General features: G+C 36.6%; 1 long non-coding RNA gene across 3 annotated transcripts in view; it reads right to left on the bottom strand.

Moving 5' to 3' along the window:
* Positions 1–2,103, bottom strand: part of LOC144222300 (uncharacterized) — a 33,537-nt gene extending 31,434 nt beyond the window's left edge. For all 3 annotated transcript variants that reach the window (XR_013332372.1, XR_013332371.1, XR_013332373.1), the window contains exon 1: positions 1,780–2,103. This is a non-coding gene — a long non-coding RNA (uncharacterized LOC144222300). The remainder of the gene's footprint in view (positions 1–1,779) is intronic.
* Positions 2,104–17,732: the final 15,629 nt, after the last annotated feature.

The following is a 17,732-nucleotide window of genomic DNA, read 5'->3' as shown; positions in this document are numbered from 1 at the left end:
ATTCTATATAAAGTAAAAGAGTGTAAAAATATACTTAGATAAATATTTCTATTACAGATTGATTCTGGTGAAATTAAAAAGAAAAATGATTAGAAATAGCTTGATATTCCATTACAGGGAAATAATTAAATAAATTTGGTCCATTCATAATTTTCAAATAATATTTGGCCATTAAAAATTACTGGTTAGAGCCAAATGTATGAACCTAAAAAAAATGTTGAGAGTAATACAGAATAACCAAATAATTAGCAGAGTACTNACTGTAATAATATGACTATATTCTTATTTATTTTTTATATATTTTTATTTTAAAAAAAGAAAGACAAGAAATACGGTATATATTATATATATACTTATATTTGTTATAAGCATAGGGAAAAATATGGAATACTTATGTTAATAGTAATTATCACAGTAAGGTAGAACTCAGGGAAGAATACGAATATTTTTAACTTTTGCTTTTTATCTTGTCTAATGTTTGCTTATTAAAATAGTTGTACTGTTATAGTGTAAAAATTCCAGTAAATAAAAATAGTTTATTAATTTAAACTATATAGCCTAATACTTGATAAGTATACAAGATTACAAGAGGTTTATGTATCATATATATCATACCAGAGGACCTAGATTTTTTAAAGATTTTTAAAACTTACTTTGGAGAGAGAAAGCGCAAGCAGGGGAGGGGCAGAGAGAAAGGGACAGAGGATCTGAAGCAGGTTCCAGGCTCTGCACTGACAGCAGCAAGCCCAACGTGGAGTTTGAAATCACAAACCATAAGATCATGACCTGAGCCAAAGTTGGACACTCAACCAACTGAGCCACCAGGCACCCCCAGAGTATCTAGATTTTTATCTCCATTCTCAAAAAGAAAAAAGTGACATTTTAAAATCAATTATGTGATTTCAATATTGGGTTGATCTAAGGTTGTTTCTTTAACTTACATATGAGGAAAATGAGAGCCACACGCACATAGCAGTTTCTTGGTATATGGCCATTGACTAAATTTATAAATGCATTAATTTTTAGGCAAAAAATGAGCCAAGTACTTGCCCAAGTCACAGGTAGGTAAGGGCAAAGGCACATCTAGAATCCAGATCTTCCAATTCCAGGGCCAGGGCTCTTTCCAAGACCAGATAGGCTTGGAAAACCAACAGGGGGAAAGATACTTGTGTTGCCTGAAACAGTGATAGGCTTATCTAGAAAACTTCTAAATATTCCAGCTCTAAATTTGCATATGGTAAAAATCATAGTGAAGAACCATTAATTATGTTTTCCTCTTGGAAAACTTTTTGTTTGTTTGTTTTTGGGTTTTTATGCTTTTATGTTTTGTTTTTTGAAGCATGCAAAATAACGCTTAGAAATTAATTTTAAACAGATGAGACACAACACAATACCTAATAACCAGATTATTATCTGTATAGTTGTATTCTGGAGCCGGCTGCTCTGTCAGAAGCAGACCAGTGACCACACACCATCTTGCGTGGTTTCTATTGTGAGTCCCCCTGTGGTCCTTTCCAAGCACTAAATAAAGCATCAATATGGCAACTCTTTTGTGGAACATTTGATTAGCACCTTTTCTGGACTTTCCTCATACCCCAAAACTTCCTCTCTTGCCCTCTACTCATTCAGGCTCATCAGAAGCATCCACTGACGTAGCTTAGAGTCCATTCATAAATTAACCATAGTTACTGCAGCCACCAAATTTCCCCCTTGACCTTCAACTCCCACTCTCTTCCCCAGCACACAGTTCCATTTTTACTAATATTCAGAGTCTCTTACCAAAAAGTGACCTTTACTTTCACTCTCACCTAGCAGATCCAAAGAACAGTTTCACTTTGTGATAATCTCCTCCTGGTTAGTTCTACCTCAGATACGTTATTTTCCAGTACAGTTCTGGTTTTTCTCTTTAATAGAGTCTGAGCAGACGACTTGGAATAGCCGGCTAGGCTAGGCTGGAGTTCCAGAAGTCTGATAGATGAAAAGAAAGAAAAAGCTCTCTGACGGAATAAAAACAAAACAAACAAACATGCCAAAAATCTGTGTAAGAAGGGATAGCCAGCGTGCCTGTTTGCTGGCAGTAATTCCCTGGTCGATAAATCAGTCATGCAGTGTCAGCCAGAGTTCTTTTTGAATTAGATTGTTCTGTCATAGGAGAAGGATGTTTTCTAATCAGTTCGTTGGTGGTTACCAAAAGCACCACGGGAACTGGAAGCCTGCTGGTCAGGGCTTGTGCGCTCAGGGATCTTTTTATGCGTCCAGAGATTGCCAGTGACTCTGCAGCTGCCAACTGCCAAAACTCTGTGTAAAGATGAAAAACACTGCTTAGAAGTGTGGAAAATCCCCTCAGCCTGACAAGTTCTAACTAGGTACAGTTTTGAGAAATTGGGTCTAAATAAAGACTGCTGAGGGCCCTCCTAATTCGTTTTTGAGAAATCTTGGACTGTGAAGAGTCCTGTTCTTAAAGAGTATGCAAAGGGAATCTGTCATTTTCATAGTGTCTTCTCGGTAAAAATTCTTCTGTGGTGGTCCTAGGAACTGCTCTCAATGCTTGGTACTCTCAGGTGCGGATGGTGTCACCTGTTTGGGTGAGAATTGGCCAGAGGAAGCTCCTTTAGCATGTCTGTATCCATGTGGGGGCAGTAAAGGAACTGATTCAAAGTGGGCTCTGTGAGTCGACATAGCAACAGAAGAGCTGCCAAATGCCACCCCAATGTGGCCAGGGAAGGGCTCTGCCTCTGACTGTCGTTTCTGAGAGGGGACACAGCCGCCAGGGAACCACTAGCCCGTGGAGTGCTGTTGCCTGATTGGGAAACACAAGCTCCTTCTTCTGGGTGTATGCAGCCCTCCGCAGAGCTGTTGGTGTGGCAAAGTGGGGAATGGTGACATTCCAGCCCTCCCCGCCTCCGATGCCAGGTGCTCTCACACAGCACCCAGAACAACCGCACCCTGTCAGTTCCCGTGACAAGTTACCTGCTCCGAAATCGCCCCAAAAAGATCAAGCTCCCTAAGCTTCCTTTCTTATTGAGGGTATTAAAGGGATGCTTCCCCTTTGAGCGTTGTGAATTTGGGTTTACGTGATCTCTTTTCTCTTCTCTGGAACATTCTTCTCTAGGCGTTGCAGCTTGGCACACACAGTCAGTTCCAGCTGAGTGTGGGAGAATTTGGGAGATAAAAATCAGTTCAGTTATAAGTTTAATCTCACATCTCTCAGCTCGTCAGGGCTGAAATATTTAATCAATGGTTACCAGCTGCCACTTCTCTGATCCATTGACCCCTAGCTCATGACCAGGACATATGGGGGTCCGTGTTTCCCGGCCCATTGACCTCTGCCAGGCAGGAGCATCGCCAAGCTACAAGAGGAGCAACATTCTTTTCTTACAGGCTTCATGCTTGACTTCTTTTACTTTTAAAGAAAAATTGCTGTCAATAGCTGTTATATTTTATTATGCACTTGCTGGTTCCCTGAGATTATGCCCCTCTCTCCATGCCCAGATGCATTTCCCAGCGTTCCTTTTCTCTGGAGTGTCTCTAGATTTTTCTTTTTCTGGTTGGTTTTTCAGCTTGAAACGTCTCTTTCTTCTCTCTCATCCCTGCACAGTGCTTTCACTTGGGCCTGCGTGTTGTCTCTCGGTTCTCTCAGCGTTTTTATTTTGTTTGAGAGTTTCACCAAATCACCTCTTAAGTTATTTACAACTTTGCGTTGCCAGCCATCATTGGATCTGTGCCATTTTTTTTTAAGTTTTTTTTTTTTTTATGTATTTTTGAGAGAGAGAGAGAGACAGCATGAGCAGGGGAGGGTCAGAGAGAGAGGGAGACACAGAATCTGAATCAGGCTTCAGGCTCTGAGCTGGCTGTCAGCACAGAGCCCGGCGCGGGGCTCGAATCCACCAGCCGTGAGATCATGACCTGAGCCGAAATCGGATGCTTAACCGACTGAGCCACCCAGGCGCCCCGGATCTGTGCCCTTTTCAAGAGGGTTCTTTATAAGTTTTACATGTTAAAGATTGTAACTTTCTGAGGAACCTCCCTAATTCTTCATTTTTATTTAAAAAGATTTAAATACTTCAGAGCTATGTATTTTATGACATAAATTCTAGAGTCATAATGCAGACCATAGTCATTTTTGAGAGGACAGGTTGCTTTCAGAATGTATTCCCTGATTTTGTTAACATTCTCTTTGAACCTATTCAGGTTTTCCAAACAGATATACTAAAATTGTAATTATTTTAAAGCAATTAATCTTCTCGATCAGTACTTGGTCCTCGCTGGATCATCTTCTGAGCTATGTTTATTAATGAACCTGACAGCAAATTCACTAATAAGTGTGTTTGGGGGCCAGATAATCATTGTTGTTTTTAAGAATGTGAGCTCCACAATAGCAGGGATTATCTTTTTCTTTTTTGTTCATTGATAAAATGTGCCAGCCATCGAGAAGAGCATCTGGCACATAGTAGGTGTTCAATAATTATCTGCTGAAAATCTGAATGAGAAAAATCCAGTCTTTGTTTTTTTGCTTTTTTTGCTTTTTTGCTTCTGTAGAGCTGTGAGGATGATTTCATAAGCAAATAATCTGTTTTTGGGTTTTTTTCCCTCTATATGCAATTCCTTATAATGAAAGTCGTGTACTACTTTTCGGTCTATTTCCATAAGCTTGTGTAACTTTCCTGTGGTTTATTGCTTTTGCTTTAGCATTTTAGTTTGAAAAGCCTTTAAAAATGTCTTTGCCATTGTTTACTTTTTCTTTCTTGTAATTAAAAAAAAACCAACAAAATGAAATCTTTCTTAGCCCAATTCCTGAGAAACCAAATATTTATACTGACCCAGAAATGTCTATTATCTATACCCTTTAGTTCTCTAGAATCTTTTTTTTAAACATGACAAAACATTTTTATTGCAACTCAATTTTTAAAATTGCTTTAAAATTGAGTTTATTGCAACTCAATTTTTAAAATTTTTTAAAATTTGCTTACCTACAATCTTAGTGAAGTTTTCACATGTGTGTTTATTCAGTGAAGCATGATTTGTCCTTACAGAAAGTTTTCTTTCTACAGCTTAAATTACTTTCATATTAGTGGATCTATATCATGAAATTCCACTGCTCACAAGTGAAGTCTTTGCCTTTCTTATATGGTTCTTCTTATTAATTAAAATAATATTAGCAGTCTTCATTTCTCTTTCATGATGGTTAACATTTTTTGGGAAGGATTCCTAAATTTGCCCTCAAATTCCTTCAGAATCTTTGGATGAATCCGAATTTTTTGTTTATGTGTAGCTTTATAGCTAGACTTAGAATAGATCCTACACGTGCTTGAGCTTGGACTTACATGTTGAGAAACACCCAAAATTTTTAACAGGAAAGGTGAAAATCAAGTTCTTAACTCTGAACATCCATTTGTTTGTTTGTTTGTTTTTTCCTTTGGCTTTTCTTTTAGTTCCAGTTAGTTCACATACAGTGTTATATTAGTTTTTGGTGTGGAATTCAACAATTCCATGCATCAGCTTTTACATTGCACTGATAGTCCCATTGCTTTCTAACTGGTTTTTGCCTATCTTTGGTGTACTTTGTTATTCATTTGGCTCTTTCTTTTCTTACTTTTTTTTTTTAATGATACTTGTTGAAGGAAGACAAGCCAACAAACAAACAAACACTGCTTTTTAAAAAGACCTACCTCTACCAGTAGATCACTGTGTCACTATGATCTACTCTAATGTTTCACCTTTGTCAGTCTATACATAATCCCTGCTCAGTGGAACGCATTGCTCACCTTGGGCAAATGATTTCATCTCCATGAACCTCAGTTTCTTCAACTATAAGACAAGGGATTCAGTTCCAACCTCAGGAGAGATGTCTGTGGATTGAATGAGATAAAGCATATACAATGTTCAGTGTGTACTGGGCTCAATAAATGCTGCCATCTCTATGACTAGCCTGGCCAGGAGGACTTTAAGTTTGTCATATTTCAACAAACATCCCTGAGTGAGGGTGAATGTCTTCTTTAACTGAACGCTACTGTTTACCACTCATCCTGTCATCACTTATAAAAACTATCACCTCATTCACTTCTTGGTCCCTGTTTTTATTACAAAATGCTACCTAGCCTTTGAAAAATTTTCCTTTTTCCATTGGATTTCTGAAATACCAGTTATATGTGAGATTCACTCCTACTGCCACGTATTCCAAACTATCCAGTTTTAGTAATTCCTTTTCTAGTCTTTGTATAGTTGCATTTATACAAATACTGGAGTTGCTTTAATATCAATCTTGTAAAGATATATGAAAAACAAAAACTAATCTTATACCAAATAATAGAATTATTTTTCTTTGCTGGTTTCTCACATAATTCATGACCCTTGATAATTCCGATCTGAATTCAATGGTATGATATTTTGTAAAAACAAAAAGAAGTCAGTGTTTCTTTCCCTTTCATCTACAAATAAATAATCCATTCTCTATACTCTGAAATGAATAGACAAGTTCCATATAATTTCATTTTTATAACTTTTGCAACTAAAAGTAATACTGTGATAAAAACTGATTTTAACCTCTGTGTTGTTCTCTGCTGTCAAAGGTCATATCCTTGTGTGGAAAAAAAGGTAATTAATGAAAAGGGAAAAAAAACCATTTTATGTACCTTTCTTTCTTTTCAAAACTCATCTAAAAAGATGAGGACAGTCTTGGTTTATTTCTAAGGTTAATGGGCCATACACAAAGGAGTCTTAAAGAAATATTCATTGAATTAAAAGAGAAAAAAGTCTCTGTGAGACTTTTGTTTTTTCTATTGTGCATGGATTTTAACACTAACCCACCTTTCCAAAAGTAGACCTCTATTATATGAGAAGTTCAACAGAGCCAATGTGTTTATTCTAAGTCCACAGGAAGGTGAATGACAGCCATTACACAGCAAAGGTGAAGACATTCAAAATGTGGGGGGAAGGGGGGTTGTTTTTTTATTTTGTGTTTTTTCTTACTTAGACTTTAAATATCATGGTGAAAATAGCTCATTTGTTTTTCTGGAATGGTTAGAACAGACCCTCAAAGTAATTTGATTCATACAAATGCTCTTCCTCCACATTATTTTAGAAAAATGAAACAAAACAGTTAATCGTCTTTGTTTTGTTCTGCATTAATCTCACAAATCTCAAAGATTTATTGTCCTGTGTCTTAGTGTCTGTTACATAGTGAAATGCTAATTTCATTTTCATAAAATGATTCCTACATTGAGCATGAGATAATTTAAACATCATATCAGATTTTATTTTGTAAGTTTAATATTTTAAGAGCTTTTTTATTTTAAAATAATTTCAAAGTTAACAAAGATTTCTAAGTGTACAAAGTTCTTTTTACTCCTGAGCCATTTGAAATGAATTACCACGGGATAACTTAGTGTGCATTTCCCACAACCAGGGACAGTTCTGTGTACCATAAGATAATCACCTATCTGGGAGGAAAAACTTTTCCTCTACCTTCTTGTACAGTAGTTTAGTATCAGGAGCCTGCTAATTTAACTGATAAAGGCTGCTTAACAGGAGAAAAGTAATATACATTTATTAGTATTTCTATTTGCACAGGAGTTTACAGAAAAGAAGTGAAATTTAAAGAAGCAGATTCAAGAACTGATATATACTTCTTGACAAAGGAAAGAGGATGTGAACTTCAATGGAAGATAAATCATAGGGAAGCATATGGGGGAACCAATGGATGATAAGGGTCATTTTAGTAAGGCTTATTTATGCAGATTCATTTTGGTGCTGGTTCTCCATCTCTGTGGATAAAAGTTTCTCTTTTTATCCTGATACACGAGAGGAGTGAAATTTATGCCACCTTCACAAAAGGAAGTTTATCCTCTGCTTTTATTTTTTTAATTTTTATTTAAAAAATTTTTTTAAATGTTTTATTTATTTTTGAGACAAAGAGAGACAGAGCATGAGAAGGGGAGGAGCAGAGAGACAGGGAGATACAGAATCTGAAGCAGACTCCAGGCCTGCTTCTGAATTGTCAGCACAGAGCCCGACGCAAGCCAGAACCCATGAATGTGAGATCATGCCTTGAGCCAAAGTTGGAGGCTTACCCGGCTGAGCCACCCAGGCACCCCTCTCCTCTACTTTTAGAGAGATCAGGGAAGGGCAGAGAAGTTTTCCTGTATTTGTCTAGTCTTAATTGCCTTATCTTAAAATAATCCTGTGTCCAAGTGATATAAAGTCAGAAAATGAACATTGGGTACAAAACTACCATCTAATCCTCAAACCCATTCAATTTTTTGTCAATTGTCTTGTTCATACCCTTCACTAAAAAAAAAGGATGCAACTTGAGATCATAGATTGTGTTTATTTTTTATGATTTTAAGCCTCTTTTAATCTGAAATAGTTCCCCAATCATTCCTTGACTTTTATGACCTGATGCTTTAGATTATGGCCTGATAATTCAGTAGAATGTCACTCAGCTGGTTTTTGTCTAATGTTTTCTCATAATTAGATTCAGATTATGCATTTTGGGCAAAAATACCACAGATGTGAAGCTATATTTTTAAATGCATCTTATCAGATGGCCACAGTTTATATTTTTCTCATTATAGGTGATTTTAAACTTAACCATTTGACTAAGGTGGTGCCTGCCAAGATTCTCCAATATAAAGTTATTTTTTTTTACCATTTCCTTCAGTATTCACTAAGTATTGACAGGAAGGAGATCCCATGAATTATGTAAATATTCCATTCGTCATCAAAATTTTAGCCACGTTTTAGCATCCATTGATATTTATTTGAATTACTACTGTGATGTCTGCCAAATATTGATTTTCTAATCCATAATTTCTTTTACACTTAGTAGTGGGCATTCCAGTGTAAAGAAAAGACTTCTTTTGTCCCTATTTATGTTTGTTTTAAAATCTTTACAAATATAAATTAATGAGTTCCTATGGTACTTAATGAGTTATAATGCATTCTTTTTATTATTTATTTTGATGCTAAAATTGTCCTATTTTTAACCAGTCTTTTGAATACTTCCTAATTTCTGGCACAAAAAGAAATTCTAGGTTCACATTCATATGAACGTTACAAAAAAAGGGAATATGGACTATTGAAATTTTTAATAAACCACTTGCTATTATAGGAGGAAATCTATGTGGTACAAGTGTATTACATAAATGTTAAACAGTGGATGCAACCTAAAAAAAATTTAGCGGTGCCTGGGTGGCTCAGTCGGTTGAGCGTTGGACTTTGGCTCAAGTCTCGATCTCGAGGTTTGTTGAGTTCTGACCTGACGGCTCAGAGCCTGGAGCTTGCTTCGGATTCTGTGTCTCCCCCTCTCTCTGCTCTTCCCATGCTCATGCTCTACCTCTCTCTGTCTCTCAATAATAAATAAACATTAAAAAATTAAAAACATAACCCTTTACTGTAAAGAAATACACTTTTTCTTAAGTTTTAAAAAAGAAAATAAACAGAAATGAGCAGCAGTTATTACACATGCGTACTCCACACATCTCTCTCCCTCAAAATTCAAAATGAAAATGTGAGCGACATCAGAAACTAGTTTTCACCTGAACTGAATGCAGAGTGCCCTCTAGAGGCTTCATTCAATCAATGCAGTATTTCCAACAGCAGATGAACCTATTTAAATTTCTGTAGGTTTTCAGACACAGTTCTTATTACATGCATAGGATTACTCCACATGAAATAATAAGTGATGAGTTGATTCAGCATAGGAGGGACTGCCTGTAACAAAGCTAACTCAAGGGTTCTGACAAAAAGTAGGCTTGTACCTAATCAATTAGACAAAAGAATTGAAAACATGCCATCAAGAGACAGGAAAAGACATTAAATTATCATGTCGGTTTGTAACCTTTGGTAAAGCTGTTATGAAATCTTCCAAATATTTCTCACAGAAGGAGTGTCTTCATAACTGATTCTGCTATTTCCTCAATATCCAAAGCCAAACTGGTATAGATTCTGATGGGCAAGTTACCTCACTTCCCAGTCTTCATTAGCTTGCTGTATGCCCCTGCAGACCCAGAGACTACTCAGAAATTAAAACCAAGAATGGTAACTATGTCTTGAAATGAAATTCCAGAACAGATGTGGAAAAAAATCACATTTAAGCTGATATAGTTTAAATAAATATTATTTAATGAACAACTAAGTAGAAAGGTAAACTATTTCTACTATAAAATCTTTATACAGCTCTCAAGTACATAGTCTCTAAATTACTTAATGTCTCAGATATAGTTGTTAAAACCATCTCTTTCTCCACATCTTTGCTATAATTTAAAAGAATTTGAATAAAATCATTTTACCAGTAGCTTTTCTGTTAAAAAAAAAAAAAAAAAAAGGCCTTTTGAGGAGCTCCTGGGTTGCTCAGTCAGTTGAGTGTCCGACTCTGGCTCAGGTCATGATCTCATAGTTCATAAGTCTGAGCCCCATGTCAGGCTCTCTGCTGACAGCTCTGAGCCTGGAGTCTGCTTCAGATTCTGTGTCTCCCTCTCTCCCTCTCTCCCTCTCTATCTCTCCCTCTCCCACTCTCACTCTATCTCTGTCTCTCTCTCTCAAAACTATACAAACATTAAAACATTTTTTCAAATATTTGTCCCAATGAACTTCAGCTTTAACAATACTGATTTAAGAGAGCAGTTTAACATGATATTGTTTTGTTGTTTGTTGGTAACTTTTACCTAAATACATGGTCAATTAACATTACTGAGGGTAAAGGGAAAATATAATTATTAGACATGATTCAAAATTTAGTGTTCCTAGTCACACCTTGGTATTGTACAGAGATTTGAGAGGTACATTTTACAAAATTAAAGGAAAACTATAGTCAACGTAAGACTGTGGTTACATAGGCATCTGGGTGTCTCAGTCGGTTCTTGATATTGGCTCAGGTCATGATCTCAGGGTTTGTGAGATCAAGTCCTTAGTTGGGCTCTGTGCTGACAGTGTAGATTGTGTTTAGGATTTTCCCTCTCCCTCTCTCTCTGCCCCTCCCTTGCTGTCTATATTCCTTTCTCTCTTTCTCAAAAATAAAATAAATAAATATTTTTTTAAAAAGAATGTGGTTACATCAGATTAGTATACCAGACCTAACTTATCTTCTTTGCTCTTTTGATATAGACTCAACTGTAAAATACATCATTTAATGTTTCTGTTGAAATTCTTATTTCAACATGTAGGGGAGGAAAATTCTTTCCTCTGACAATTTTAGGTCTTGGCTGGGGCTCTGTAAGAGAAGACAGCTTACGAGAGAAAAACATACAAATGTTCATGGGATATGGGAGCCCTTGTATGGAAATGAAGACCCAAAGAAATGGCAAAACCTAAATGCTTTTCTACTAGTTTGCACAAAGAGAAGCTTTTGTGGAAATATAAAATATGTTAAAGGAAGGCTAATGGAAGATAAGAAGTATTTTAATAGTCCTCCTGTCCTTGATAATAAGAACGTTCCTTTTCTCCTGGTACAGGGAGGACATCTTTCAAAGGGAGTCTTATCTCCTGTTTCCAGGAAGAAAAGGGGAGAGCAGAATGCTCCTCTTACATCTGCTGTTTTTCAAGTGACTTTAGCCTCAGAAATAATCCTGATGCTGAAGTGGCATATTTTGAAGTAGATAGTTGGCCACCCTTCAAAATTAACAATAAAATACATAACTTTTTGGTGCATGTATAGCTGGTTTAATTTTGTTCTCATCCAGATGTTCATCAATAAGCCAACATGAATATGTTTACACTACAGAACAATGGCTCAAATGCATTGACTAGATGATGCAAATGTTAGAGTAAGTACCACAGTTTTCTTGACTTAAAAATGAAAGCTTAACTTGTTCATAATGCTGGTTAGGAACTGTGTTTTCTATCACCTCAATCTTTAAGATTATTCACTTTTTATAGTCTGCTTCTTCAAGAGAATGAAATTTTAAATAAATAAAAAGCAACTTTGATGATACTATCCCATATTAAAACAAAAATACCAAGGAATCTACCCCCACTATTGAGCCATAAAACTATCAAGCTATGTTCTTCCTGTAGCCCTGTCAGTGGGGGTACATTTTGTGTTATTTTTAACTTTGTAATAATTGGTAGGCAGAGTAGTGATATTTGCATGACCTCTTCATGTTTCTCCTTTTCCTCTCCTATCATCTCTGGTCCCAGAAGTAGAGAAACTCACATCTTGACATTCGTGCTTTTCCGGGCTCAGCCTGTTCATGATATCCAGTATGGTGTCATTTACCTCTTAATAAAATCAGAGGTATAAAATAAAATAAAAATAAAATAAAAACAGAAGGACTGTTGGGAGAGAATCATGCTTAATACTTGCCTTTGGGTAAAATTACCCCTATATGTTTTTTTCCTCAAGTATTGATCTGTAAGTATAATTCCAGGGAACTGGAAAGGATTTCCCATCTCAGAAGTACCTCTTGAACCCTGCTTACTGATGCCTGAAACTACACTTTGTAGCCTAAAGGTGTGTCCCTGTCACAGTACTCATAGACTCATAGCCTTTAAGCCTTTGTCACTTCCTTTTCTCAGAGGCAGATGTATTGAAATGAAGAGGAAAGAAATAACATAGATACCGTGGAGAAAAATGCATCTAGAAAAGACAGAGGAGAAGCCTACCCATGACTNTGGCTATTGTTGAGAGTGCTGCTGTGAACATTGGGGTACATGTGCTCCTATGCATCAGCATTTCTGTATCCCTTTACCCATGACTTTTAAATATAAGCTTCCCCTTCTTTAGTACTACCTTTTATTTTTATTGACTTCAGATCTAGTTGTTCTTGACTCTTTGACCTCTTATCCAATATTTAATAATCCTAGCAAGGATCCAGACTACAAGCATAAGCAAGCTAAATCTGCCCCTGACTCCAGAGGTTTATACTCTAATGGAGAATACATGCAGGTAAATACACAATTACAATTAAGTGTAATAAGCTTTGTAATGGGAGAAATAGAGGTTGCTTTGGAAATACATAGTCGGACTATCTCATGCAATCTAGGATTCAGTTTCCCTCCCATATTTAAGGTGAAAATCACAGGATGGCTAACATTAAGCCAGGCAAAAAGGTAAATGTATACATGTATTAGATATCTTCTGACAAAATAGTGTGTACTCACGGAAACCATATCCTGTCTCAATCTGTCACTCTGCCCTTGTGAATGAGAGTGTTTCACCTGTGCAGAACAGTTCCGATGAAGAGGCCAACTCAGTAGGATACCTGTGGGAGGATGTGGTTTCTACGTAACTTTGTTCACTGGTGCCCTTTCATGACCTGAACAGCACTTGCATCTGCATTGCATCTCTGCTCCAACCTAACTTCTCTGCCCGCATGTTCATCCTGGCTTCAGCCACAAGGGGTTGGGCTTACTTGGGCACGTGGCACATCAGTTCAGCAACCTAGCACATTACACAAGCTGAGTAGGGATCCAGCCAAGAGTGCAAATTGGGTGCTACAGCAGAGGCCATGTTCATAAGAAATACCCCATCCTCTGGGCTTGAGTATTAGACATGCAAAGACCATTTTTAGACATTTATTTAAATTATTAAAGCACATAGCTTGGGCAAAACTTTAGAAATACCCATTTTTGCCTGAGGCCAATGCTATTTTAAAAATTCTCTGGGCAAACATTTTCTCTTCTATTATCTTCTTAAGCCACAACTGTTAAAGTTTTTAATAACTAAAATGATTAAGATACCTGAATTATTCATCGAAAACACATATACACAAAGTAATCTGTTTTTAAATGTTTATTCATTTTTAAGAGAGAGAGAGAGAGAGAGAGAGTGTGGGGAGAGGCAGAGAGAGGAGGCACAGAATCTGAAGCAGGCTTCAGGCTCTGAACTGTCAATGCAGAGCTGGACATGGGGCTCAAACTCATGAGCCATGAGATCATGACCTGAGCCGAAGTCAGATACTTAATTGACTGAGCTATCCAGGCGCCCCCACAAAGTAATTTCTATTGAGTAATTTATTTCCCTCCAAATTGGCCAAGAACATGCTCAGAGTAGTAATCATAATAACAAAATGTAAAACCTAAAAATGACTCCTCGATTATAGTCTTTTAGACAATATTTCTCATTCTGAGTCACCAAAGATTACAGTTCCAGGGCTTTAGACATCTGGAAGCATTTCCATTATAGAAGAACCCGCTATCGATTTTTTCCTTGTCTTATATTTGCAAATGTGCTTTGTTCTCCAGAATCCTCCCTAAAAAGTCTTGGCTTAGGATGTAAGATCAAAGCATAAAATGTGACTTTGGCAGGAGACTGAGAGGAAATCTGGACATATGAGGTGGGCGAGTGTGTGGAGGAAGGAAGAACATTAGTGTCCCTAATTCTTGCCCTGGGTTTACTATCTGTCATTTGACTCTTCTGAGCTTCATTTTTCTGTCTTTTAAATACAGGAATGGAATTAAATAAATATCAGGTTATTTCTAAGATTGTAGTTATTTGTCTTGTCTGTTGAGTAAAATTATGTTCTTTAGGAATTTACACTACTTGCTAATACCAATGATGCAACAATAGCATGTAACCATAAAAACCAAGTCTGGTGGATTTGGGTTGCAAGATCACCATGACTCATTATCACCAACTAGAAATTTGATGGTTTTAAAGTATAGATATCCAGTAATGTTAACGTCAATGCACAAAAAGTTAAAAACATGACCATCATACAGTATAAAATGAACCTCTGTGTTTTTAAAAATGTTTTTAATGTTTATTTATTTTTGAGAGACAGAGATAGAGCACAAGCAGAGGAGGGGCAGAGAGAGAGACACACACACACACAGAATCCAAAGCAGGGTCCAGGCGCTGAGCTGTCAGCACAGAGCCCAAAGTGGGGCTTGAACCCAAGAACCACGAGATCATGACCTGAGCCAAAGTTGGAAGCTTAACAGACTGACCCACCCTCCTGCCTCTGTTTGTGGTTTTAATTCAACTAATCAATTCATGATATCCAAAAAGATAAAAAAGCACATCCAAAGAGTATTTGAGGAGCTGGGTAGGTACTGGCCATTTAAAAAGGAATGTTAGAATAAGATGATTAGATTAGATACTAGTTAATGCCCTACAAGGCAGGAAACCATTACCTTTGATATCTTTTCTACCAGACAGGATTCTATAAATGAAAATGTCTAGGCTCTAATCAAATAGTAAACTTTAAATCATTAAAAATCCTTGGATGAGCGTATTAAATCGTGGCATTCAAAGACATGTTATATCCTTTCTTTTATTGAATAATTTTTTGAAGGTTTCTGTGCTGGAGACTCTTGAATATGTAATTGAGGTCTGAGGGCTCCACATATACCTGAAATCCATTCATCTCTTTCCCTGATTTCTCTGGCTGGGTCACTAGTGAATCATTATTTTCTGATGGTAGTCTAGGGGAAAGTAGCTCACACATTATACATAATTTAGAAAGGCTTTTTTCTTTTTTAAAGCTTCATTGTCACATTGGATTAACCTACTATTCTACTGGTTAAGTCTAATTCATATTAATACTATTTCTAAAAAACAAAAAATATCATTTGTATTTTCTTTTTAAATTGGTTTATTTTTGTAAGTGAAAGGTAAGAATGAGATGTGATAAGCAGGAGGTTTATATTCACTTAATTTTAAATAAGCAATGAATAAGCCAAAGTTTAACAGTGATTTACTAGATTTCATTGAATTCCGTCATGTTCTCCTCAGAGAACTCTTGGTTTAACAATATTGTCTCTGTACTTCTCTGTCCACTTGCAATTGGGTAGGGAGGCCACCTCAAATAAAGAGCTTAGTAATAGTGCTTGAGTCAAAGAGTCATTTATGAATTTCTGTGGTTCCTTCATGGTAAAAAATAAATAAGTAAATGAAGTGTCCTCTCAGAGAAAGCCACAATGAGATTTGATTTTAAAGTGGTCACTCATTGACAATAACTTAAGTTGGGTCAGTGATTTTCAGCTTATTAGAGGAAGTCAAGAACGTAATAAAAAGTATAGACCCTTCCTTTGGAAAGAGACAATGAGCATATAACACATACATCATTTCATTTTTATTTTTATTTGGGATGATTCATCCCATTCATACACCCTGGTCAAGAACTCACAACTTAGAAAAGTAAGGAGCTGCATAAAAGATAGGTGGCAGGTGAGACACATGATCCTCATAGCTTGCCCCCCACGCCTCTTCTAACATCTGATTTTATAAATCAGCTATATTTTAGTTGTGGACACCAGTAGGTGTTCTTTGAAGCTGAAGCAGACACACCCAACAAAATGGAAAACCTAAACCCAATAATTTGGGGATAAATAGCCCTCTTATGGTCCTGCTGTATTGACAATTCCTAAGATCATGAACAACCAAATCATAGAGTAAAATATCATGGGCCTCCTTGTCATACCCTTTATAAATAAAGTGACTTTAAGCCACTTCTTTCAGGCGTCTGGGTGTCTCAGTCAGTTAAACATCTGACTCTTGATTTTGGCTCAGATCATGATCTCATGGTTCATGAAATCAAGCCCCACATCAGGCTCTGTGCTGACAGTGTGGAGCCTGCTTAGGATTCTCTCTCTCTCTGTCCCTCCCCCACTCACATGCTAACATGCTTTCTCTCTCTCTCTCAAAAATAAATAAACTTAAAGCGGAAGGTACTTCTTTCTTACGGCTCTAGGAATGATTCTCATTTGAATGATTAAGGAGTAGGGCCCAGAGCACAGCTCATGGAAGCCATATCAGCCACTTAATCTGCTGGGTAGAATCAGGAAACAGATCCAAAGTTGAGGATATACATACCTAGTAAAACTAATGCAGGATCTTGTAGGATTTGTTCTATTTATATGTAAAAGTTTGGTAGAGTGTTTTTCTTTTTCTACTCTACTCTAAACCTTAAGTCAAAATGTTATAGTAAGATTATAACTATGTTTCACGCATTTAGTGATCTAAAGGGAAAAGCAGAGTTCATCAGCTATAATTCATTTTGCCTCTCAGTTATGAAAATGTTGAGTTTTATAAGGAAGAAATAAACCTTGGTAAATATGTTTTCTTTTGTAGAATAAATCTAAGGCCAATTGAAGTTCATGAACTATATATAATACATTTCACTAGTTAAAAACAACATAAAAGTATTTTTATCCAGCAAATTCTTATATTAAAAGAATAATGTAAAAGATTTGCTATGAATGTCATAAAACCCAAATAGGGAACATGGTTACCTTTTTTAAAAATATAATTTATTGTCAAATTGGCTAACATACAATGTGTAAAGTGTGCTCTTGGCTTTTGGAGTAGATTCCTGTGGTTCATCACTTACATGCAACACCCAGTGCTCATCCCACCAAGTGCCTTCTTCAATGCCCATCACCCATTTTCCCGTCTACCCACCCTCCCATCCACCCTCAGATTGTTGTCTGTATTTAAGAGTATCTTATGGTTTGCCTCCCTCCCTCTATGCTTGTAACTATTTTTCCCCTTCATGGTTACCTTTTTTATCCAAGGTGTGACTAAACTTTTTGATTATCTTTTGAACCAAATTGAAATTTTTTGTATGCTTCTTAAATTATTTTGCTCTTCAGCAATATATTAATTTATGGTTCCTGCTTTCCAAACTCATTTACTAGAATGCTTGGTAACCGGGCCAGGGCCTCAAAATAATATCCATGTTCTCAATTATTGAGTGCCTACAGCATGTCTGGCCCTGTGCTAACCCTTGTACATATGTTATCACTAAGCCTATTGATGGCCTCCCAACGTAACATTATTTCTCTTTTTTTAA

This window comes from Crocuta crocuta, unplaced genomic scaffold (assembly GCF_008692635.1).
Source record: "Crocuta crocuta isolate KB4526 unplaced genomic scaffold, BGI_CrCroc_1.0 scaffold451, whole genome shotgun sequence".
In the NCBI taxonomy this organism is placed as follows: domain Eukaryota; kingdom Metazoa; phylum Chordata; class Mammalia; order Carnivora; family Hyaenidae; genus Crocuta; species Crocuta crocuta.
Note: the sequence above shows the minus strand (reverse complement) of the source record. Positions and strands in the feature narration are given on the sequence as shown.